The sequence below is a fragment of the Pseudophryne corroboree genome, chromosome 12 (assembly GCF_028390025.1).
Source record: "Pseudophryne corroboree isolate aPseCor3 chromosome 12, aPseCor3.hap2, whole genome shotgun sequence".
Lineage (NCBI taxonomy): Eukaryota > Metazoa > Chordata > Amphibia > Anura > Myobatrachidae > Pseudophryne > Pseudophryne corroboree.
The window spans coordinates 98,663,229-98,688,099 of NC_086455.1; the positions used below are offsets into that span (position 1 = coordinate 98,663,229).

General features: G+C 54.9%; 1 protein-coding gene across 5 annotated transcripts in view; it reads left to right on the top strand.

Moving 5' to 3' along the window:
- The window catches only part of ARG2 (arginase 2), a 926,201-nt gene that overhangs the window by 226,346 nt on the left and 674,984 nt on the right, over positions 1-24,871 (top strand). The gene's annotated exons all lie outside the window — the stretch shown is intronic.

Sequence of the window (24,871 nt, forward strand, 5' to 3'; positions counted from 1 at the left end):
GGTGTCGTGCGTGTACGTGTGTGTGTGTCAGGTGGCGCGTACCTACATGTGTATGTCAGGTGCTGTGCATGTGTGTACGTACACGCGTGTATGTGTCAGGTGCCGCACGTGTACGTGTGTGTGTGCCAGGAGCCGCGCATGTACATGTGTGTGGGTGTCAGGAACCGCGCGTGTACGTACATATATGTGTATGTGTGTGTGTCAGGAGCCGCGCGTGTACGTACATGTGTGTATGTGTGTCAGGAGCCACGCGTGTGCATACGTGTGTGTGTGTCAGGTGCCACACGTGTATGTACGTGTGTGTGTGTGTGTGTGTGTCAGGTGCCGCGCGTGTACGTACGTATGTGTGTGCCTGGAGCCGCGCGTGTACATACATGTGTGTGTGTGTGTGTGTGTGTGTCTCAGGTGCTGCACGTGTATATGTGTGTATCTCAGGGGCTTCATTTGTATGCGTCAGCTGCCACGTGGGTGTCAGGTGTTGAGAGTGTATGTGTTTGTGTCAGGTGTCGCATCTGCATGTGTGCGACTGTCAGGTGCTGCGCGTGTATGTGTGTGTCAGGTGCTGCATGTATATATGTGTGTGTTAGGTGCTGTTCATGTATGTGGGAGTGGCAGGTGCTGCATGTGTATATATGTGTGAGTAGCAGGTGCTGCGTGTGTATATGATTGTGTGTCAGGTGCTGTGCGTGCGTTAAATGCCACATGTATATATGTGTCAGGTGCTGCCTGTGTGTGTGTCAGGTGCTGCATGTCTGTATGTGTGTGGGTGTGTCAGGTGCTGCATGTCTGTGTGTGTGGGTGTGTCAGGTGCTGCATGTCTGTGTGTGTGTGTGCGTGTGTGTGTGTCTTTCAGGTGCTGCATGTGTGTGCCAGGTGCTGCATGTCTGCGTGTGTCAGGCGCTGCATGTCTGTGTGTCAGGTGCTGCGTGTCTGCGTGTGTGTGTCAAATGCTGCGTGTGTGTGTCAGGTGCTGCGTGTCTTTGTGTGTGCGTGTCTGTCAGGTGCTGCATGTGTGTGTCAGGCGCTGCGTGTGTGTGTGTGTGTGTGTGTGTGTCAGGTGCTGCGTGTCAGGTGCTGCGTGTGTGTGTGTGTGTCAGGTGCTGCGTGTGTGTGTGTCAGGTGCTGCGTGTGTGTGTGTGTGTGTGTGTCAGGTGCTGCGTGTCTGCGTGTGTGTCAGGTGCTGCGTGTGTGTCAGGTGCTGCGTGTGTGCGTGTGTGTCAGGTGCTGCGTGTGTGCGTGTGTGTCAGGTGCACATCCCAGTTCCTCATTCTTAATGAGCTCACGTGAGTTCTCTCCCCAACGGAGCTCCAGACCAAGTAACAATGAAGACACCAGCAGCGTGTAGGGGGCAGGCCTGGTCCACTTGTCAGGAGAGAGCAGTCACTGGAGGGTAAGAAGGGGGCGGGGCCTAGTCCTACAGACGGGAGAGAACACAGACAGGAGAGAGCAAGGTACAGGGGTAGAAGGGGACGGCTGATGTGAAGAAGGGGGCGGGGCCTATTCTTACAGGCTTTCAAAATTCGACTTTTTAAAATTCGTCATTTGACAAATTCGACTTTTCTGCAATGGTACAAATGCAGCAATTCGACAAAAGTATATTCAATTGAAGTTTGTAAATTCGACAACAGTGCTTTTAAACAGTAAATTCGTCATTTTCAATCCGTCACACTTTGCAGGCGGAATCTAATAAATAAAAGTTGTTGTTTTTTTGGTAATAGCATATCTATATTAGAAGGGATTAGGTACTTGGTTTCTCTTTTTTGGAGGCACAAGTATTATTTATATATTTTTTAAAAGATTATTATTATTTTTTAAATGGAATGTAAAAAACCCGGAAAAAAAAATTGCGTGGGGTCCCCCCTCCAAAGCATAACCAGCCTCGGGCTCTTCGAGCCGGTCCTGGTTCTAAAAATCCGGGGGAAAAACGGACAGGGGATCCCCCGTATTTTTAAAACCAGCACCGGGCTCTGCGCCTGGTGCTGGTGCAAAAAATACGGGGGACAAAAAGAGTAGGGGACCCCCGTATTTTTTACACCAGCATCGGGCTCCACTAGCTGGACAGATAATGCCACAGCCGGGGGTCACTTTTATACAGTGCCCTGCGGCCGTGGCATTAAATATCCAACTAGTCACCCCTGGCCGGGGTACCCTGGGGGAGTGGGGACCCCTTCAATCAAGGGGTCCCCCCCCCCCAGCCACCCAAGGGCCAAGGGTGAAGCCCGAGGCTGTCCCCCCCATCCAAGGGCTGCGGATGGGAGGCTGATAGCCTTGAGAAAATTGAAAGAATATTGTTTTTTCCAGTAGTACTACAAGTCCCAGCAAGCCTCCCCCGCAAGCTGGTACTTTGAGAACCACAAGTACCAGCATGCGGGAGAAAAACGGGCCCGCTGGTACCTGTAGTTCTACTGGAAAAAAAATACCCAAATAAAAACAGGACACAGACACCGTGAAAGTATAACTTTATTTCACACCTGCCGACACACACATACTTACCTATGTTGACACGAAGCAGTCGGTCCTCTTCTCCAAGTAGAATCCACGGGTACCTGAAAATAAAAGATAATTATACTCACCTGATCCAGGTTCCAGATTAAATCCACGTACTTGGCAAAACAACAAACCGAACACCCGGACCAGACGGACTGAAAGGGGTCCCATGTTTACACATGGGACCCCTTTCCATGAATGCAGACATCCGAATCTCGTGAGAATCCGACAGCGGGATGATGACGTTCGGGCGCGCTTGGGTTAGCCGAGCAAGGCGGGAAGGTTCGAACCTGCCTCGTGTAAAAGGGGTGAAGTTCGGGGGGTCCGGATTCCGACGAACCGAACCCACTCATCACTAGTATGTGCGTGTCAGGCGCTGCGTGTGAGTGTGTTAGGCGCTGCGTGTGAGTGTGTGTGCGTGTCAGGCGCTGCCTGTGAGTGCGCGTGTGTGTCAGGCGCTGCGTGTGAGTGCGCGTGTGTGTCAGGCGCTGCGTGTGAGTGCGTGTGCGCATGTCTGTCAGGTGCTGCATGTGAGTGCGTGTGCGCGTGTCTGTCAGGCGCTGCGTGTGAGTGCGCGTGTCTGTCAGGCGCTGCGTGTGTCAGGCGCTGCGTGTCTGTGTCTGTCAGGCGCTGCGGGTCTGTGTGTGTCAGGCGCTGCGCGTCTGTGTGTGTGTGTCAGGCGCTGCGCGTCTGTGTGTGTGTGTCAGGCGCTGCGCGTCTGTGTGTGTGTGTCAGGCGCTGCGCGTCTGTCAGGTGCTGCGCGTCTGTGTGTGTGTGTGTGTGTCAGGTGCTGCGTGCCTGTGTGTGTCAGGCGCTGCACGTCTGTGTGTGTGTGTCAGGTGCTGCGTGTGAGTGTGTGCGTATGTCAGGTCCGTGTGAGTGTCATGTGCTGCGTCTGTGTGTGTGTGTCAGGTGCTGCCTGTGTGTGTGTGTCAGGTGCTGCATGTCTGTATGTGTGTGGGTGTGTCAAGTGCTGCATATTTGTGTGTGTGTGTGTCAGGTGCTGCATGTCTGTGTGTGTGGGTGTGGGTGTGTCTGTCAGGTGCTGCATGTCAGGCGCTGCATGTCTGCGTGTGTGTATGTGTCAGGCGCTGCATGTCTGAATGTCAGGTGCTGTGTGTGTGTGTGTGTGTGTGTCAGGTGCTGCGTGTGTGTGTGTCAGGTGCTGCATGTCAAGTGCTGCGTGTCTGCGTGTGTCAGGTGCTGCGTGTCTGCGTGTGTCAGGTGCTGCGTGTGTCAGGTGCTGCATGCCTGCGTGTGTCAGGTGCTGCGTGTCTGCGTGTGTCAGGTGCTGCGTGTGTCAGGTGCTGCGTGTGTGCGTGTGTCAGGTGCTGCGTGTGTCAGGTGCTGCATGTCTGCGTGTGTCAGGTGCTGCATGTGTGTGTGTGTGTGTGTCAGGTGCTGCGTGTGAGTATGTCAGGTGCTGCGTGTGAGTGCATGTGTCAGGTGCGTGAGTGTGTGTGTCAGGTGCTGCGTGTGTGTGTCAGGTGCTGCGTGTGTGTGTCAGGTGCTGCGTGTGTGTGTGTGTCAGGTGCTGCGTGTGTGTGTGTGTCAGGCGCTGCGCATCTGTATGTGTCAGGCGCTGCGCGTCTGTGTGTGTCAGGCGCTGCGCGTCTGTGTGTGTCAGGCGCTGCGCGTCTGTGTGTGTCAGGCGCTGCGCGTCTGTGTGTGTGTCAGGCGCTGCGCGTCTGTGTGTGTCAGGCGCTGCGCGTCTGTGTGTGTCAGGCGCTGCGCGTCTGTGTGTGTCAGGCGCTGCGCGACTGTGTGTGTCAGGCGCTGCGTGTGAATGTGTGCGTGTGTGTCAGGTCCGTGTGAGTGTCAGGTGCTGCGTCTGGGGACGGCGGGGAGGGATGGACGGACACAGCAGGGAGGGCGGGGGGGATGGACGGACACAGCAGGGAGGGCGGCGGGGGGGGATGGACGGACACAGCAGGGAGGGCGGGGGGGGATGGACGGACACAGCAGGGAGGGCGGGGGGGGGGATGGACGGACACAGCAGGGAGGGCGGGGGGGATGGGAGGCCGGGGGGGGATGGACGGACACAGCAGGGAGGGCGGGGGGGATGGACGGACACAGCAGGGAGGGCAGGGGGGGATGGACGGACACAGCAGGGAGGGCAGGGGGGGATGGACGGACACAGCAGGGAGGGCGGGGGGGGGATGGGCGGACACAGCAGGGAGGGCGGGGGGGGATGGACGGACACAGCAGGGAGGGCGGGGGGTATGGACGGACACATCAGGGAGGGCGGGGGGGATGGACGGACACATCAGGGAGGGCGGGGGGGATGGACGGACACAGCAGGGAGGGCGGGGGAGGATGGACGGACACAGCAGGGAGAGCGGGGGGGGATGGACAGACACAGCAGGGAGGGCGGGGGGGATGGACGACACAGCAGGGAGGGCGGGGGGGGGAAGGACGGACACAGCAGGGAGGGCGGGGGGGATGGACGGACACAGCAGGGAGGGCGGGGGGGATGGACGGACACAGCAGGGAGGGCGGGGGGGATGGACGGACACAGCAGGGAGGGCGGGGGGGGATGGACGGAAACAGCAGGGAGGGCGGGGGGGGATGGACGGACACAGCAGGGAGGGCGGGGGGGGGATGGACGGACACAGCAGGGAGGGCGGGGGGGATGGACGGACACAGCAGGGAGGGCGGGGGGGATGGACGGACACAGCAGGGAAGGCGGGGGGGGATGGACGGACGCAGCAGGGAGGGCGGGGGGGGTGGACGGACACAGCAGGGATATGGACGGACACAGCAGGGATATGGACGGACACAGCAGGGAGGGCGGGGGGGATGGACGGACACAGCAGGGAGGGCGGGGGGGATGGACGGACACAGCAGGGAGGGCGGGGGGGGGGGGTGGACGGACACAGCAGGGAGGGCGGGGGGGATGGGCGTACACAGCAGGGAGGGCGGGGGGGATGGGCGTACACAGCAGGGAGGGCGGGGGGGGATGGACGGACACAGCAGGGAGGGCGGGGGGGGGTGGACGGACACAGCAGGGAGGGCGGGGGGGGATGGACGGACACAGCAGGGAGGGCGGGGGGGGGGGATGGACAGACACAGCAGGGATATGGACGGACACAGCAGGGAGGGCGGGGGGATGGACGGACACAGCAGGGAGGGCGGGGGGGATGGACGGACACAGCAGGGAGGGCAGGGGGGGGTGGACGGACACAGCAGGGAGGGCGGGGGGGGATGGACGGACACAGCAGGGAGGGCGGGGGGGATGGACGGACACAGCAGGGAGGGCGGGGGGGGGGGGTGGACGGACACAGCAGGGAGGGCGGGGGGGGGTGGACGTACACAGCAGGGAGGGCGGGGGGGGATGGGCGTACACAGCAGGGAGGGCGGGGGGGATGGGCGTACACAGCAGGGAGGGCGGGGGGGATGGGCGGACACAGCAGGGAGGGCGGGGGGGATGGGCGGACACAGCAGGGAGGGCGGGGGGGGATGGGCGGACACAGCAGGGAGGGCGGGGGGGGGGATGGGCGGACACAGCAGGGAGGGCGGGGGGGGGGATGGGCGGACACAGCAGGGAGGGCGGGGGGGATGGGCGTAGACAGCAGGGAGGGCGGGGGGGATGGGCGTAGACAGCAGGGAGGGCGGGGGGGATGGGCGTAGACAGCAGGGAGGGCGGGGGGGATGGGCGTAGACAGCAGGGAGGGCGGGGGGGATGGGCGTAGACAGCAGGGAGGGCGGGGGGATGGGCGTAGACAGCAGGGAGGGCGGGGGGGGATGGGCGTAGACAGCAGGGAGGGCGGGGGGGATGGGCGTAGACAGCAGGGAGGGCGGGGGGGGATGGGCGTAGACAGCAGGGAGGGCGGGGGGGGGATGGGCGTAGACAGCAGGGAGGGCGGGGGGGGATGGGCGTAGACAGCAGGGAGGGCGTAGACAGCAGGGAGGGCGGGGGGGGATGGGCGTAGACAGCAGGGAGGGCGGGGGGGATGGGCGTAGACAGCAGGGAGGGCGGGGGGGATGGGCGTAGACAGCAGGGAGGGCGGGGGGGATGGGCGTAGACAGCAGGGAGGGCGGGGGGGATGGGCGTAGACAGCAGGGAGGGCGTAGACAGCAGGGAGGGCGTAGACAGCAGGGAGGGCGGGGGGGGATGGGCGTAGACAGCAGGGAGGGCGGGGGGGGGATGGGCGTAGACAGCAGGGAGGGCGGGGGGGATGGGCGTAGACAGCAGGGAGGGCGGGGGGGGATGGGCGGAGGACGGACACGGCAGGACGGACACAGCAGGCCGTGCGGACACAGCAGGGCGGGCGGGCGGACACAGCAGGGCGGGCGGGCGGGCGGCCGGGCACAGCAGGGCGGGCACAGCATCGGAGGACGGACACAGCAGGGCGGGCGGGCAGGCGGGGGACGGACACAGCAGGGCGGCCGGGCGGACACAGCAGGGCGGCCGGGCGGACACAGCAGGGCGGCCGGGCGGGCACAGCAGGGCGGCCGGGCGGGCGGACACAGCAGGGAGGGCGGGGGGGATGGGAGGCCGGGGGGGGATGGACGGACACAGCAGGGAGGGCGGGGGGGATGGACGGACACAGCAGGGAGGGCAGGGGGGGATGGACGGACACAGCAGGGAGGGCGGGGGGGATGGACGGACACAGCAGGGAGGGCGGGGGGGGGGGGGATGGGCGGACACAGCAGGGAGGGCGGGGGGGGATGGACTGACACAGCAGGGAGGGCGGGGGGGATGGACGGACACATCAGGGAGGGCGGGGGGGGATGGACGGACACAGCAGGGAGGGCGGGGGAGGATGGACGGACACAGCAGGGAGGGCGGGGGAGGATGGACGGACACAGCAGGGAGAGCGGGGGGGGGATGGACAGACACAGCAGGGAGGGCGGGGGGGATGGACGACACAGCAGGGAGGGCGGGGGGGGGATGGACGGACACAGCAGGGAGGGCGGGGGGGGGGATGGACGGACACAGCAGGGAGGGCGGGGGGGGATGGACGGACACAGCAGGGAGGGCGGGGGGGGATGGACGGACACAGCAGGGAGGGCGGGGGGGGATGGACGGACACAGCAGGGAGGGCGGGGGGGATGGACGGACACAGCAGGGAGGGCGGGGGGGGATGGACGGAAACAGCAGGGAGGGCGGGGGGGGATGGACGGACACAGCAGGGAGGGCGGGGGGGGGGATGGACGGACACAGCAGGGAGGGCGGGGGGGATGGACGGACACAGCAGGGAGGGCGGGGGGGGATGGACGGACACAGCAGGGAGGGCGGGGGGGATGGTCGGACACAGCAGGGAAGGCGGGGGGGATGGACGGACACAGCAGGGAGGGCGGGGGGGGTGGACGGACACAGCAGGGATATGGACGGACACAGCAGGGATATGGACGGACACAGCAGGGAGGGCGGGGGGGATGGACGGACACAGCAGGGAGGGCGGGGGGGATGGACGGACACAGCAGGGAGGGCGGGGGGGTGGACGGACACAGCAGGGAGGGCGGGGGGGGGATGGACGGACACAGCAGGGATATGGACGGACACAGCAGGGAGGGCGGGGGGGATGGACGGACACAGCAGGGAGGGCGGGGGGGATGGACGGACACAGCAGGGAGGGCGGGGGGGGGGGGTGGACGGACACAGCAGGGAGGGCGGGGGGGGATGGACGGACACAGCAGGGAGGGCGGGGGGGGATGGACGGACACAGCAGGGAGGGCGGGGGGGGATGGACGGACACAGCAGGGAGGGCGGGGGGGGGGTGGACGTACACAGCAGGGAGGGCGGGGGGGGATGGGCGTACACAGCAGGGAGGGCGGGGGGGATGGGCGTACACAGCAGGGAGGGCGGGGGGGGGATGGGCGGACACAGCAGGGAGGGCGGGGGGGGATGGGCGGACACAGCAGGGAGGGCGGGGGGGATGGGCGGACACAGCAGGGAGGGCGGGGGGGGGGATGGGCGGACACAGCAGGGAGGGCGGGGGGGGGTGGTCGTACACAGCAGGGAGGGCGGGGGGGATGGGCGTACACAGCAGGGAGGGCGGGGGGGGATGGGCGGACACAGCAGGGAGGGCGGGGGGGGGGGGTGGACGTACACAGCAGGGAGGGCGGGGGGGGATGGGCGTACACAGCAGGGAGGGCGGGGGGATGGGCGTACACAGCAGGGAGGGCGGGGGGGATGGGCGGACACAGCAGGGAGGGCGGGGGGGGATGGGCGGACACAGCAGGGAGGGCGGGGGGGGATGGGCGGACACAGCAGGGAGGGCGGGGGGGGGGGATGGGCGGACACAGCAGGGAGGGCGGGGGGGGTGGGCGTACACAGCAGGGAGGGCGGGGGGGATGGGCGGACACAGCAGGGAGGGCGGGGGGGGATGGGCGGACACAGCAGGGAGGGCGGGGGGGGATGGGCGGACACAGCAGGGAGGGCGGGGGGGGGGGTGGGCGGACACAGCAGGGAGGGCGGGGGGGTGGGCGTACACAGCAGGGAGGGCGGGGGGGGATGGGCGTAGACAGCAGGGAGGGCGGGGGGGATGGGCGTAGACAGCAGGGAGGGCGGGGGGGGATGGGCGTAGACAGCAGGGAGGGCGGGGGGGATGGGCGTAGACAGCAGGGAGGGCGGGGGGGGGGATGGGCGTAGACAGCAGGGAGGGCGGGGGGGGATGGGCGTAGACAGCAGGGAGGGCGGGGGGGATGGGCGTAGACAGCAGGGAGGGCGGGGGGGGGATGGGCGTAGACAGCAGGGAGGGCGGGGGGGATGGGCGTAGACAGCAGGGAGGGCGGGGGGGGATGGGCGTAGACAGCAGGGAGGGCGTAGACAGCAGGGAGGGCGGGGGGGGATGGGCGTAGACAGCAGGGAGGGCGGGGGGGATGGGCGTAGACAGCAGGGAGGGCGGGGGGGGTGGGCGTAGACAGCAGGGAGGGCGGGGGGGGGGGCGTAGACAGCAGGGAGGGCGGGGGGGATGGGCGTAGACAGCAGGGAGGGCGTAGACAGCAGGGAGGGCTGGGGGGGGATGGGCGTAGACAGCAGGGAGGGCGGGGGGGGGGATGGGCGTAGACAGCAGGGAGGGCGGGGGGGGGATGGGCGTAGACAGCAGGGAGGGCGGGGGGGGGATGGGCGGAGGACGGACACAGCAGGCCGGCCGGGCGGACACAGCAGGGCGGCCGGGCGGACACAGCAGGGCGGGCGGCCGGGCGGGCACAGCATCGGAGGACGGACACAGCAGGGCGGGCAGGCGGGGGACGGACACAGCAGGGCGGCCGGGCGGACACAGCAGGGCGGCCGGGCGGACACAGCAGGGCGGCCGGACACAACAGGGCGGGCGGGAGAAGTATAAGAAAAATAAGAAAGGATGGCATACATCCTGCCGGCTTCCTCCGAGCTGCGGCTTTCTCCTCCCGCTGACACTCCTGAAGGGGACCCGGCTTCTGCTCCGTCGTTCTCCTTCCCCAGTAAGGCTCCCTCCGTCGATCACGTCCCGCGATCTCCTCCGGGTCTTGTAGACGCTCCCTCCTTCTCGTCCTCCCGCCGCCTGCAGCTGTCCTCGTCATGCACGAGACACTGCTTCCCGCGCTCTCCTCGTGCACAACTTGACAAGCTCATCTATGTTCACCCCCTGCTGGCGGCCACTGCGCAGGCGCAACAAATTGAAAAGCCCTATCTTTAAAATGGGGCATATTTTACTTAATTAAAAAAAAACTATAACTTTTTCAAAAACCACAACCCCAAAAGGCACTACACTGGGACATACTCTATCTAATAAAACAAACCCCAAGTCTTAATTTGTCCTCTATCCTGAGTTATGCCTTCCCAAAAAAATCCTCATTCACTCTATAGGAAAACCATGTCAAAAAGCCACAGAGGGAGTGGCAGAAAAAAACTGACAGTTGGAACTTTAGCTTACTCTCAATTCCTCATTTTTTATTATTTTGCCCTGAAATTTGGCATGCACCAGCGGGTGACGATTCTACACGTCCATGCCAAATTTCAGCTCGGTACGTCCAATCAGTTTTGAGGTGTAGCCCCTCAAACACCATGCCCCCATCTCAGAAGTTCCCTATGGGAGAATTCCGTTTGTTCGATTCAGCCTTAATATAAGGGCACGACCGTGCCCTTATAATATATATATATATATATATAAAACAGGAAATGTTGCACGGCACTCACTGAGTCCTCAGTAACGGTATAGAAGTCTGTATAGCCGGTGCCTTCCAATGGTGTCAGCGTGTGCTGTGACCAACAATAGATGCAGCATGCAGGCGGGACTCACGGCATGAAAGAACGACAGACTACGGTCTGGGATATTAACGTTTCAATGTCTTATCCTGACGAAAATGTCAATAAGACATTGAAACGTTGATATCCCAGACCGTTGCCTGTCGTTCTTTCACGCCGTGAGTGCCGCCTGCATGCTGCATATATATATATATATATATATATATATATATGTATATATATATATATATATATAGTAACATAGTATCTGAGGTTGAAAAAAGACAATTGTCCTTCGAGTTCAACATATTTGTGGTCTCCTATGCATGATGATTTGACTAAAATTTCTGACTGATGCTGCTGTCAGCCGTTGCATTTTATCCCTATTTATAGTAACTATAATGCATGACTATGCACCATACCCCTGGATATCCTTATTCATTAGGAATTTATCTAACCCATTCTTAAAGGTGTTGACAGATTCTGCCATTACAACTCCCTCGGGCAGGGAATTCCAAACACGTCTTGTCCTTACCGTAAAAAAGCCTTTACATGACACCTGTATATGTGTGTGTATATATATATATATATATATATGGTACGAATACATTGAGCTGTAGCTTTAGCACAGACGTGGTAGTATTTGTGGGGGAGTGATATAATGTTTCCTGGTTAGATCCGCAACAATGCCATTCAGTACATGTTCATACACATTCAGAACACATTAATGTCACTAGGGACCCTGCTGTTCCTGACAAAATACATATACGTATGATGTATATATAGAATATGTGTGTATATGTGTATTTAAATATGTATATTCATATTACGATTTCTAATGAATAATGAAGTAAAGTTATTCCTTTTCATGTGCTGGTCGCTCTGTTGATAAAGCTCTAGGTCAGCCGTGACAAGATGGTCTTAATTCTTCTCGAGGAGTACGAGTGTTTTTTTCCCCGCCGTGGATAGAATAAAGTGAACGTCAGGGCCCCGTGCAGACCAGGGGTTGTCACAAAGGATCATATACAGGAAGCTAAGTGATATTTCTCTAACGTCCTAGTGGATGCTGGGGACTCCGTAAGGACCATGGGGATAGACGGGCTCCGCAGGAGACATGGGCACTTTAAGAAAGAATTTAGGTTCTGGTGTGCACTGGCTCCTCCCTCTATGCCCCTCCTCCAGTTTGATACTGTGCCCAGACGAGCTGGGTGCTTTTCAGTGAGCTCTTCTGAGTTTGGTGAGAGAAAGTATTTTGTTAGGTTTTTTATTTTCAGGGAGCTCTGCTGGCAACAGACTACCTGCATCGTGGGACTGAGCAGCCCTACTCTCTGAAGCTAGGTCCTGCTTCTTAGGCTACTGGACACCATTAGCTCCAGAGGGATCGTACGCAGGATCTCACCCTCGCCGTCCGATCCCAGAGCCGCGCCGCCGTCCCCCTCGCAGAGCCGGAAGACAGAAGCCGGGTGAGTATGAGAAGCAAAGAAGACTTCAGAGGCGGCAGAAGACTCCGTTCTTCACTGAGGTAACGCACAGCACTGCAGCTGTGCGCCATTGCTCCCACACACCTCACATACTCAGGTCACTGTAAGGGTGCAGGGCGCAGGGGTGGGGGGGGGGGCGCTCTGGGAAGCATTTGGGACCTCTTTTGGAAAAAGTTAAACATATATACAGTTGGGCACTGTATATATGCATGAGCCCCCGCCAAAAATTGCATATTTAAGCGGGACAGAAGCCCGCCGCCGAGGGGGCGGAGCTTCTTCCTCAGCACTCACCAGCGCCATTTTTTTCTCCACAGCTCCGCTGAGAGGAAGCTCCCCAGGCTCTCCCCTGCAGATTACACGGTAGAAGAGGGTAAAAAGAGAGGGGGGGGCACATAATTAGGCGCAAAAAACAATATATAAATAGCAGCTACTGGGTTAACATTACGTTACTGTGTTATTCCTGGGTTGATAGCGCTAGGGTGTGTGCTGGCATACTCTCTCTCTGTCTCTCCTAAGGGCCTTGTGGGGGAACTGTCTTCAAAAAGGGCATTCCCTGTGTGTGTGGTGTGTCAGTACGCTTGTGTCGACATGTCGGATGAGGAAGGCTATGTGGAAGCAGAGCGGGGGCAAGTGAATGTGGTGTCTCCGCCGACGGCGCCGACACCTGATTGGATGGATATGTGGAAGGTTTTAAATGATAATGTTAATTCCTTGCATAAAAGGTTAGAAAAAGCTGAAGCCTCAGGACAGTCAGGGTCCCAACACGTGCCTGATCCTATGTCGCAGAGGCCGTTAGGGTCTCAGAAGCACCCACTATCCCAAATTGTTGACACAGATACCGACATGGATTCTGACTCCAGTGTCGATTACGATGATGCAAAGTTACAGCCAAAATTGGCTAAATCCATCCGTTATATGATTATAGCAATTAAGGATGTGTTGCACATCACAGAGGAAATCCCAGTCCCTGACAAGAGGGTAAATATGTACGGGGAAAAGAAGCCGGAGGTAACCTTTTCCCCCTCACACGAGCTTAATGAGTTATGTGAAAAGGCTTGGGAATCTCCAGATAAAAAACTGCAGATTTCCAAACAGATTCTTATGGCGTATCCTTTCCCGCCAACGGACAGGTTACGCTGGGAATCCTCCCCTAAGGTGGACAAAGCTTTAACACGCTTATCCAAGAAGGTAGCCCTGCCGTCACAGGATATGGCTACCCTCAAAGATTATGCGGATCGCAAACAGGAGGTTACCCTGAAGTCCATTTATACACATTCAGGTACCTTACTGAGGCCGGCGATCGCGTCGGCCTGGGTGTGTAGTGCTGTAGCAGCATGGACGGATACCGTGTCTGAGGAAATTGATACCTTAGACAAGGATACTATATTGTTGACCTTGGGGCATATTAAAAACGCTGTCCACTATATGAGAGATGCTCAAAGAGACATTAGTCTACTGGGTTCTAGAATAAATGCTATGTAAATTTATGCCAGAAGGGTCCTGTGGACTCGGCAATGGACAGGTGATTCCGACTCAAAAAGGCATATGGAGGTTTTACCTTACAAGGGTGAGGAATTGTTTGGGGAGGGTCTCTCGGACCTGGTCTCCACAGCTACTGCTGGAAAGTCAAATTTTTTGCCATATGTTTCCTCACAGCCTAAGAGAGCACCGTATTATCAAATGCAGTCCTTTCGATCAAAGAAAAACAAGAAAGTCCGAGGTGCATCCTTTCTTGCCAGAGGCAGGGGCAGAGGAAAGAAGCTGCACAACACAGCTAGTCCCAGGAACAGAAGTCCTCCCCGGCCTCTACAGAATCCACCGCATGACACTGGGGCTCCACAAGCGGAGCTAGGCCCGGTGGGGGCACGTCTTCGAAATTTCAGCCACAAGTGGGTTCACTCCCAGTTGGATCCCTGGGCAATAGAGATTGTGTTTCAGGGATACAAGCTGGAATTCGAGAAGATGCCCCCTCACCGATACCTCAAATCGTCCCTGCCAGCTTCCCCCGACGAGAGGGAAATAGTGTTAACTGCAATTCACAAATTGTATCTTCAACAGGTGGTGGTCAAGGTTCCCCTCCTTCAACAAGGAAGGGGTTATTATTCGACCATGTTTGTAGTCCCGATACTGGACGGTTCGGTCAGACCCATATTGAATTTAAAATCCCTGAACATATACCTGAAAAGGTTCAAGTTCAAGATGGAATCGCTGAGAGCGGTCATCGCAGGCCTGGAAGGGGGGATTTTATGGTGTCTCTGGACATAAAGGATGCATACCTTCATGTCCCCATTTATCCACCTCATCAGGCGTACCTCAGATTTGTGGTACAGGATTGTCATTACCAATTTCAGACGTTGCCGTTTGGTCTCTCCACGGCACCGAGAATATTTACCAAGGTAATGGCGGAAATGATGGTACTCCTGCGGAAGCAAGGAGTCACAATTATCCCATACTTGGACGATCTCCTCATAAAAGCGAGATCAAGAGAGCAGTCGCTGATCAGCGTAGCACTTTCTCTGGAAGTGTTATGGCAACACGGCTGGATTCTAAATATTCCAAAGTCGCCGTTGGTTCCTATGACTCGTCTGCTTTCCTGGGCATGATTCTAGACACAGACTAGAAAAGGGTTTATCTCCCGATGGAGAAAGCTCAGGAACTCATTGCACTGGTCAGGAACCTATTAAAACCAAAACAGGTGTCAGTGCATCACTGCACTCGTGTCCTGGGAAAGATGGTGGCATCATACGAGGCCATTCCCTTCGGCAGGTTCAATGGGACTTACTGGACAAGTGGTCCGGATCACATCTTCAGATGCATCGGTTAATCACCCTATCACCCCAGGGCCAGGGTGTCACTCCTGTGGTGGCTACAGAGCGCTCACCTTCTCGAGGGCCGCAGATTCGGCATTCAGGACTGAGTCCTGGTGACCACGGACGCAAGCCTCTGAGGTTGGGGGGCAGTCACACAGGGAAGAAATTTCCAAGGTCTGTGGTCAAGTCAAGAGACTTCACATCAACATCCTGGAACTAAGGGCTATATAAAACGCCCTACGTCAAGCGAGACCCTGCTTCACGACCAACCGGTTCTGATTCAGTCAGACAACATCACCGCAGTGGCTCATGTAAACCGCCAAGGCGGCACAAGGAGCAGAGTGGCGATGGCGGAAGCCACCAGAATTCTTCGCTGGGTGGAGAATCACGTAAGCGCACTGTCAGCAGTGTTCATCCCGGGAGTGGACAACTGGGAAGCAGACTTCCTCAGCAGACACGACCTACACCCGGGAGAGTGGGTACTTCATCAGGAAGTCTTCGCACAGATTACAAGTTGGTGGGAACTGCCACAGGTGGACATGATGGCATCCCGCCTCAACAAAAAGCTACAGAGGTATTGCGCCAGGTCAAGAGACCCTCAGGCGATAGCTGTAGACGCCCTGGTGACACCGTGGGTGTTCCAGTCGGTCTATGTATTTCCTCCTCTTCCTCTCATACCCAAGGTGCTGAGGATAATAAGAAAAAGAGGAGTGAGAACAATACTCATTGTTCCAGATTGGCCACGAAGGACGTGGTATCCAGATCTGCAAGAAATGCTCACAGAGGACCCGTGGCCTCTTCCTCTAAGACAGGACTTGTTGCAACAGGGGCCCTGTCTGTTCCAAGACTTATCGCGGCTGCGTTTGATGGCATGGCGGTTGAACGCCGGATCCTAGCAGAGAAAGGCATTCCGGATGAGGTCATTCCTACGCTGATAAAGGCTAGGAAGGACGTGACAGCTCAACATTATCACTGTATATGGCGAAAATATGTTGCTTGGTGTGAGGCCAGGAATGCTCCTACGGAGGAATTCCAGCTGGGCCGTTTCCTTCACTTCCTACAGTCCGGTGTGAGTTTGGGCCTAAAATTGGGTTCCATTAAGGTCCAGATTTCGGCCCTATCCATTTTCTTTCAAAAAGAGTTGGCTTCTCTACCTAAAGTTCAGACGTTTGTAAAGGGAGTGCTGCATATCCAGCCTCCTTTTGTGCCTCCAGTGGCACCTTGGGATCTTAACGTGGTGTTGAGTTTCCTGAAATCCCACTGGTTTGAACCACTAAAAATGGTGGAGTTGAAATATCTCACGTGGAAGGGGGTCATGCTATTAGCCTTGGCTTTGGCTAGGCGTGTGTCAGAGTTGGCGGCTTTGTCACATAAAAGCCCCTATCTGGTTTTCCATGCGGATAGAGCAGAATTGCGGGCCCGTCCACAATTTCTGCCGAAAGTGGTTTCATCCTTTCATATAAACCAACCTATTGTGGTGCCTGTGGCTACTACTGACTTGGAGGATTCCGAGTTACTTGATGTGGTCAGGGCTTTGAAGGTTTATGTAGCCAGAACGGCTAGTGTCAGGAAAACAGAGTCTTTGTTTATCATGTATGCTTCAAACAAGCTTGGTGCTCCTGCTTCAAAGCAAACTATTGCTCGCTGGATCTGTAACACGATTCAGCAGGCTCATTCTGCGGCTGGATTGCCGCTGCCAAAATCAGTTAAGGCCCATTCCACTAGGAAGGTGGGCTCTTCTTGGGCGGCTGCCCGAGGGGTCTCGGTATTACAGCTTTGCCGAGCGGCTACTTGGTCAGGTTCAAACACTTTTGCAAAGTTCTACAAGTTTGATACCCTGGCTGAGGAGGACCTTGTGTTTGCTCAATCGGTGCTGCAGAGTCATCCGCACTCTCCCGCCCGTTTGGGAGCTTTGGTATAATCCCCATGGTCCTTACGGAGTCCCCAGCATCCACTAGGACGTTAGAGAAAAGAAGATTTTACTTACCGGTAAATCTATTTCTCGTAGTCCGTAGTGGATGCTGGGCGCCCTTCCCAAGTGCGGACTTCTTCTGCAATACTTGTATATAGTTATTGCTTCAATAAGGGTTAAGTTATGGTTGCATCAGGGTTTGACCTGATGCTCTGTTATTTGTCATACTGTTAACTGGTTGTTATCACATGTTATACGGTGTGATTGGTGTGGTTGGTATGAATCTTGCCCTGGATTTCCAAAATCCTTTCCTTGTACTGTCAGCTCTTCTGGGCACAGTTTCTCTAGCTGGGGTCTGGAGGAGGGGCATAGAGGGAGGAGCCAGTGCACACCAGAACCTAAATTCTTTCTTAACGTGCCCATGTCTCCTGCAGAGCCCGTCTATCCCCATGGTCCTTACGGAGTCCCCAGCATCCACTACGGACTACGAGAAATAGATTTACTGGTAAGTAAAATCTTATTTTTAATTATATGTTTTGATTATATTTGCATTATATACCCATGGGGGAGTATTTGTTTTCAGAAATAGTCGGTTACCTTGTTATCCGATATAATTACCCTAAGGAGAGATGGAATATTCCTTCAGTTGGGTCTTATCTAGAACATTGCAGTATGCTGCCGTGCGACTACGAAAGGTATGCACTGACTCAGAGAAATACTGGAGTATATCTTTCCTATGAAGGGATAATCTGGTTTGGGGATGGCTTGGTTAAGTTGATCTCAGCAGATACCACTGGTAAGTCTACCGTCCTGAGCTATATTCCCTCACAACGATTGGTGATGCATTTTTTGTGGAATTCAGTCATTTTGACCTGTTGGATACCGTTTTGTTTTCCCCTTCTTTGCAGGTAGAGGAAGGTGAAAAGGTAAGAGGTCTGCAGCCTTTTCAAGTTCGCAGAAGCAGATATCGTCCTCTGTTTCTACCACATCCACCGCAGATCGCTGGGGCTATCTTGCTGGAGCCCACACCGGTGAGAACTCGTCTAATACTCCTCAGTCAGTCCTGGAATGGACTTGACACAGTGAGTTAAGAATAAAGTCCAAAGGGGGACATACTCGAGTTTCCAGATGATTCCCCTCACTGATTTTTAAAATAGATCTTACCGATTCGCCTCTGGACGGGGAGGTAGTATGCAACGCCATACAAGGGTTGGTTCATCGATCAGGACATTGTCCTGCTGTCCCGATCACAAAAAAAAGGAAATAAGCTGTTATTCAGGCTTTTTCGTGCTTCTGAGACCAGACAGCTCGGTCAGAACAATCCCAAAAAGATTTCTTCTTAAGAAGTTGAACTACAAGTTGGAATCTCTCAGGGCAGGGATCTCCAGCCTGTAAAAGAAGAAAGAGGGTTTAAATGCATTTTCATACGCACTAAGCTTGCCTGGGTTTGCTATTCAGGATTGTCATTGTCATTTCACCGGAGTGATGACAGTATGATGGTTTTCCTTCAATAGTAAGAGCCATTATTGAGGGTAATTCTGAGTTGATCGCAGCAGGATTTTAGTTAGCAGTTGGGCAAAACCATGTCCCTCATTCCGAGTTGTTTGCTCGCAAGCTGCTTTTAGGAGCTTTACACACGCTAAGCCGCCGCCTACTGGGAGTGAATCTTAGCTTCTTAAAATTGCGAACGAAAGATTTGCAATATTGCGAAAAGACATCTCTGTGCAGTTTCTGAGTAGCTCGGGACTTACTCTGCCAGTGCGATCAGTTCAGTGCTTGTTGTTCCTGGTTTGACGTCACAAACACACCCAGCGTTCGTCCAGACACTCCTCCGTTTCTCCAGCCACTCCCGCGTTTTTCCCAGAAACGGTAGCGTTTTTTCCCACACGCCCATAAAACGACCAGTTTCCGCCCAGAAACACCCACTTCCTGTCAATCACATTACGATCACCAGAACGAAGAAAAAAACGTGAGTAAAATTCCTAACTGCAAAGCAAATTTACTTGGCGCAGTCGCAGTGCGGACATTGCGCATGCGCACTAAGCGGAAAATCGCTGCGATGTGAAGAAATTTACAGAGCGAACAACTCGGAATGACCACCCATGTGCATTGCAGGGGAGGCAGATATAACATGTGCAGACAGAGTTAGATTTGGGTGTGGTGTGTTCAATCTGCAATCTAAATTGCAGTGTAAAAATAAAGCAGCCAGTATTTACCCTGCACAGAAACAAAATAACCCACCCAAATCTAACTCTCTATGCCTCCCCTGCAGTGGACATGGTTTTGCCCAACTGCTAACAAAAATCCTGCTGCGATCAACTCAGAATTACCCCCATTGTTCTGTACTGGGACGCTCTCCTGACTACGGCGAGGTCAGGAAACAAGTGGTACAAATCGTTGTTTCTCTCTGACAGTTCTTCAACACAGGGAATCGCTGTTGATCCCAACGACGCAGATGTCGGTGTTGGGAATAAGATTAGATTCTGAACTGTTAAGAGTTGTTTTTTCCTGTGGAAAAGAGATCTGATGATCCAGGGTCGGATCAGATTTGCAGCAGTGTAAACCCAGTAATACGTTCCGTTGATGAAGAAGATGGTTGCGGCCTATGAGGCCATTCGGTGAGCAGGTAAAATGCCAGAGTGGTTTTTGCGGGACCAGTTGGACATGTGGTCCGGGTCTCACCTGCACATGCACCGGAAAATAATCCTAGTTTCCAGGACCAGGATATCTCTCCTGTGGTGGTTGTGCAGTTCTCACCTTCTAAAGGAAAGAAGGTTCGGGATCCAGGATTAAATCCTGGTGTCCATGGATACAAGTGTCCGAGGCTGGGGAGCAGTCTTTCCAGGGGAAAAGGTCAAGCCGGGAAGCTTGTCTGCAATAAGCATTCTTAACTTAAGAGCTAATTACAACGGAACATCTTCTTCGATCTGCCCGTCTTAATTCTGTTGGACGACTTAACAGCTGTGGCGTAAGTATGCCGCTAGGGCGGAACGAGGAGCAAAGCGGAATTGGTAGAAGCCGCAAAAGTTTCCACTGAGCGGAAAGGCATGTAAACCCTCTTTTAGAGGTCTTCGTTTCGAGTGTAGATAACGGAGAAATAGATTTCCTCAGCAGACACGATCTCCATCCAGGAGAGTGGGGTCTTCATCAAGTAGTTTTCACAGAAGTGGCAAGTCTTTGGGGAATTCCTCAATTAGACATGATGGCGTCTCGCCTCAACAAGAAACTTCAGGAATATTGTTCCAGGTCAAGGGACACTCAAGCAATAGCAATGGACGCCCTCGTGACACCAAGGGGTTTCTGTCGGTCTATGTGTTCCCTCCACTTTTACTCTTCCCGAAGGTCATAACCATAAGAAGAACAAAGGTTCAGGCGATCCTCATTGTTCCGGTCTAGCCAAGGAGGGCTTGGTATCCAGATCTCCAAGACTTACTCATAGAAGATCCCTGGCCTCTTCTTCTACGAGAGGACATGTTACAGCAAGGACTGGGCGTGTATCAAGTCTTACCGCGGCTGCGTTTGACGACATGGCGGTTGAACGCCATATCCTAGCCCGAAAGGGTATTTCCGGTGAAATCATTCCCACATTGCTTCAGGCTAGGAAAGGAGTAACGGCGAAGCTTTACCACCGTATTTGGAGGAAGTATGTGTCTTGGTGGGAATCCAAGAAGGCTCCTACGGAAGAATTTCAGCTGGGTCGTTTTCTCCATTTTTTGGCAAGCAGGTGTGGATGCAGGCCTAACGTTAGGCTCCATTAAAGTGCAGATTTGGGCCTTATCAATTTTCTTTCAGAAAAGAATTGGCCACCCTTCCAGAAGTTCGGACTTTCGTGTAAGGAGTGCTGCACATCCAACCTCCGTTTGTGCCCCCAGTGGCACCATGGGACCTTAATGTGGTGTTGCAGTGTCTTATGTCACACTGGTTGGAACCTTTACGAAAGGTTAAGTTAAAATTTCTCACTTGGAAAGTGGTCATGTTATTGGCCTTGGCGTCCCCAAGGCGGGTGTCGGAATCAGCGGCTTTGTCTCACAAGGGCCCTTATTTGATCTTCCATGTGGATAAAGCGGAGTTGAGAACTCTGCAACAATTTCTGCCAAAAGTGGTTTCTGCATTTCACAGGAACCAACCTATTGTGATGCCTGTGGCTACTGAAGCCTTGGCTGATTCGACGTCTATCGATGTGGTCGGAGCTTTGAATATTTATGTCGCCGGAATGGCTTAGATTGGGGAAACAGAGGCTCTGTTTGTCCTGTATGCTCTCAACAATAATTGGGGCTCCTGCTTCTAAGCAGACTGTTGCACGCTGGATCTGTGATAAGATTCGGAATGCTCATTCTACGGCTGGATTGCCGTTACCGAGGTCGGTGAAGACCCATTCTACCAGGAAGGTGGGCTCTTTTATGGGCGGATGCCCAGGGGTCTCGGCGGTTCAACTTTGCCGAGCAACTACTTGGTCGGGTTCAAACACTTTTGGATGCGGACCTCATGTTTGCTCAATCGGTGCTGCAGAGTCATACGCACTCTCCCGCCCGGTCTGGAGCTTTGGTATAGACCCCATGGTCCTTTTGGAGTGCCCAGCATCCTCTAGGACGTATGAGAAAATAGGATTTTAATACCTACCGGTAAATCCTTTTCTCTTAGTCTGTAGAGGATGCTGGGTGCACGTCCCAGTGCGTACTGTATCTGCAGCTATTGGTGGTTACACTCAGGTGGTGTTTCTTTTCAGTTAAGTCTGTTGCTGCTGGTTTTCATGCCGTGGCATGCGGTATGTGATTATTGGTCGTGTTTACACACAGGTTGTGTTACATTTTCGGTCAGCATATTGCTGTATGTTTTTTCATGCCGTCAGCTGGTGTTCTATTGAATGCCACGTTCTGCGGCATGTTCGAGGTGTGAGCTGGTATGACACTCACCGTGTTTAAACAAATTCTTTCCTCAATGTCCTGGGCACAGTTTTCTAACTGAGTCTGAAGGAGGGGCATAGAGGGAGGAGCCAGTTCACACCCATTCAAAGACTTATAGTGTGCCCATGTCTCCTGCAGATCCCGTCTATACCCCCCCCCATGGTCCTTTTGGAGTCCCCAGCATCCTCTACGGACTAAGAGAAAAGGATTTACCGGTAGGTATTAAAATCCTATTGTTTTTTTTGTACTTCATTCCCTGTGTCCATTACTGTATTTTAATTGTATTTTAATTGTACTTAATTTATACTTTTTGTGTTTGTACCTTATTTATTGTCCTTTATATATTTGTCTCCATATATAGATTGTCCTGCTCTTTTTTGATTTTCTGAAGGTAATAGGGAGTTAGCACTAAGTGAGATTCTCACTTAGTGCATGTCGTGCATGATGTATGCGCACCTGGAACAACAGTCTGAGTGTGAATACATCTGTGCGAGATGTGAGCGAACGGCTGCCCTGGAAGCCCAGGTAACTGATCTGGAGCAGACCGTTATGCGACTGAGGGATATTCACAATCTCGAGCAAAGGTTAGATAGAACGGTGGAGGACTTGCAGGGGAGGATCACTGGTAGACGAGGATGATCAGGTAGCCAGCTGGGTCACGGTTAGAAGGAAAAAGAAGAGGGGGAGGGGGAGAAAGGACATCTCCGATCTCCCCCAACCCCAATAAATTTGGGCGAAGATTCTGAGGATGGCAGTGAGGAAATGACAGAACCAGAGGTGGCTGTTCCCTCTAGCAACCAGAGGAGCGGTCCCTACGGTACAGATGGGAAAATAGTTAGTGAAGTATCTAGTCAGATTGTGGTGGTAGGGGATTCTATTATCAGGAGGACAGACAGGGCAATCTACTACGAGGACCGTGATCGCCGTACAGTCTGTTGTCTCCCGGGCGCTTTGGTATGGAACATCGCAGACCGGGTAGATAGATTGTTATGAGGGGCTAGTAAAGACCCGGCGGTCTAGGTGCATGTTGGCACCAATGACAAAGTTAGAGGTAGGTGAGATGTCCTTAAGAAAGACTCTATGGAATTAGGCAAGAAACTTAAGGCAAGGACATCTAGGGTAATATTCTCCGAAATATTACCAGTGCCACATGCTAGCCCAGGGAGACAGAGGGAGATTAGGGAGGTAAATGTGTGGCTTAGAGACTGGTGTAGGAAGGAGGGGTTTGTGTTCTTGGAACACTGGGCGGACCTATCAGTCAGTCGCCATATTTTTTGTTGTGATGGATTGCACCTGAACGAGGAGGGGGCTGCAGTGCTGGGGGGCAGGATGGTTAGAAGGTTGGAGGAGCTTCTAAACTAGGAGCCTGGGGGGGGGGGGAGGGTTTAGCTAGAAACAGCGGGTCAATCAGCGAGAACAGTAAGGATGGGGTAGTGAACAAATTGGGGATGGAGAAGGGGGGAGTGAAAGATCAGCCGGCAAGGACAAGGGCATTTGCATGGGTATTGACACCGGAAATACAGACACAAGTATTGCCCAATATAGTCCCAATTTATTACCTAAAGACGATTGTGGCTCAACAATACGGTGTCACAACTGAGGGCCTGAGCTGACGGGAGGCAGCCTCAGTTGTAGGGGCTGAGATGTACCGGAACCTGGGAGGTTGTATCAGACCCCTGGACATGTAAGTAACATGAATAATAACTGCCCGAAGGCGTGACCACGACAACTTGGATAAAAGTCAATGATGTTTATTATGACAACTCCGCAACACAGCAGCAGTAAAAGAAAACGTAAAAGTCAGCAAAGAATAAATACAGTTCCTGGGTACTACAGGATGGCAGGAGCCACAGGGCACTGGTAGTGTGAGATAGTTCTTATGATCTTCTAGATGGAAAGTCCTTACCAGGCCCGACTGTAGCAATGGAGATGACCCAGGATTGTGCCAGCTGGTGTTCCAGGAAAAGCTGGGTTGCTGAAGATAAAACAGCTGCTGTGGATACTGGCTGGAACCAGACTGTTGTTAGCACGGAGTGGATACTGGCTGGAACCAGTTAAATAATAAATGAACTTGGGAGCGATGAAATATGAACTGAAATGTAGAACTTGAGAGCGGAGAAATAATAATACCGGTGGAGAGTGGTAAAGTGTAGAAAGGACACCGGCCCTTTAAGGGAAGCTGTACTCTGCTGGAAGCTGAGCTGGAAGCAGGTAATGTTGTAGCTGGAAACAGATGAATCCACAATGGATTGTAGAGTCAGGCTACACCGCAGGTGGAATGCTGGTGCGGGTCTCTATGGTGGAAGTCTTGAGACAGGAGCTGGAACCTGGAAGACAATCACAGGAGAGAGACAAACAGGAACTAGGTTTGACAACCAAAGCACTGACCCCTTCCTTGCTCAGGCACAGTGTATTTATACCTGCAGCAAGGAAGGGATTGGCTAGGCAATTATGCAGATTAACAATACTGATAACAGATTGGAGGAAATGATCAGCTGACAGAATCCAAGATGGCTGCGCCCATGCAGACACTTGGAGGGAAGTTTGGTTTGTAATCCATGTGGTAATGAAAACAGTAATGGCGGCGCCGGCCACTGGAGACAGGAGACGCCAGGCTGACAAGTGCACATCCAACCACGCGGACACAGCGGAGGCCGCGGCTGACGTAATCGCCACTCTGACACTCTGCATGCAGAAGCTCAGGGACGGCGGCGGAGGCCGCGGGAGACGCCATGCCAGATGTAATAAGGCGTTACTGTGACAGCGTCTCAGAGAGACAGGAGAGGATGCAGGAATGTGAACATTAGGATAACAGATGGGATCCGGTCCTGGAGCGCTGAGCCAGCCTTAGGAGACATCTGATGGGTAAGAAATGGCGTCCAGATACCCGGATCGTGACAGCACCCCCCCCTTTAGGAGTGGCCCCAGGACACTTCTTTGGCTTTTGAGGAAACTTGGAATGGAATCTCCGGACCAAGGCAGGAGCATGGACATCAGAAGCATTGGTCCATGAACGTTCCTCAGGGCCGTAACCCTTCCAGTCAATAAGATATTGTAGTTGACCGTAACGGTGACGTGAGTCCAGGATCTTGGCCACTTCATAC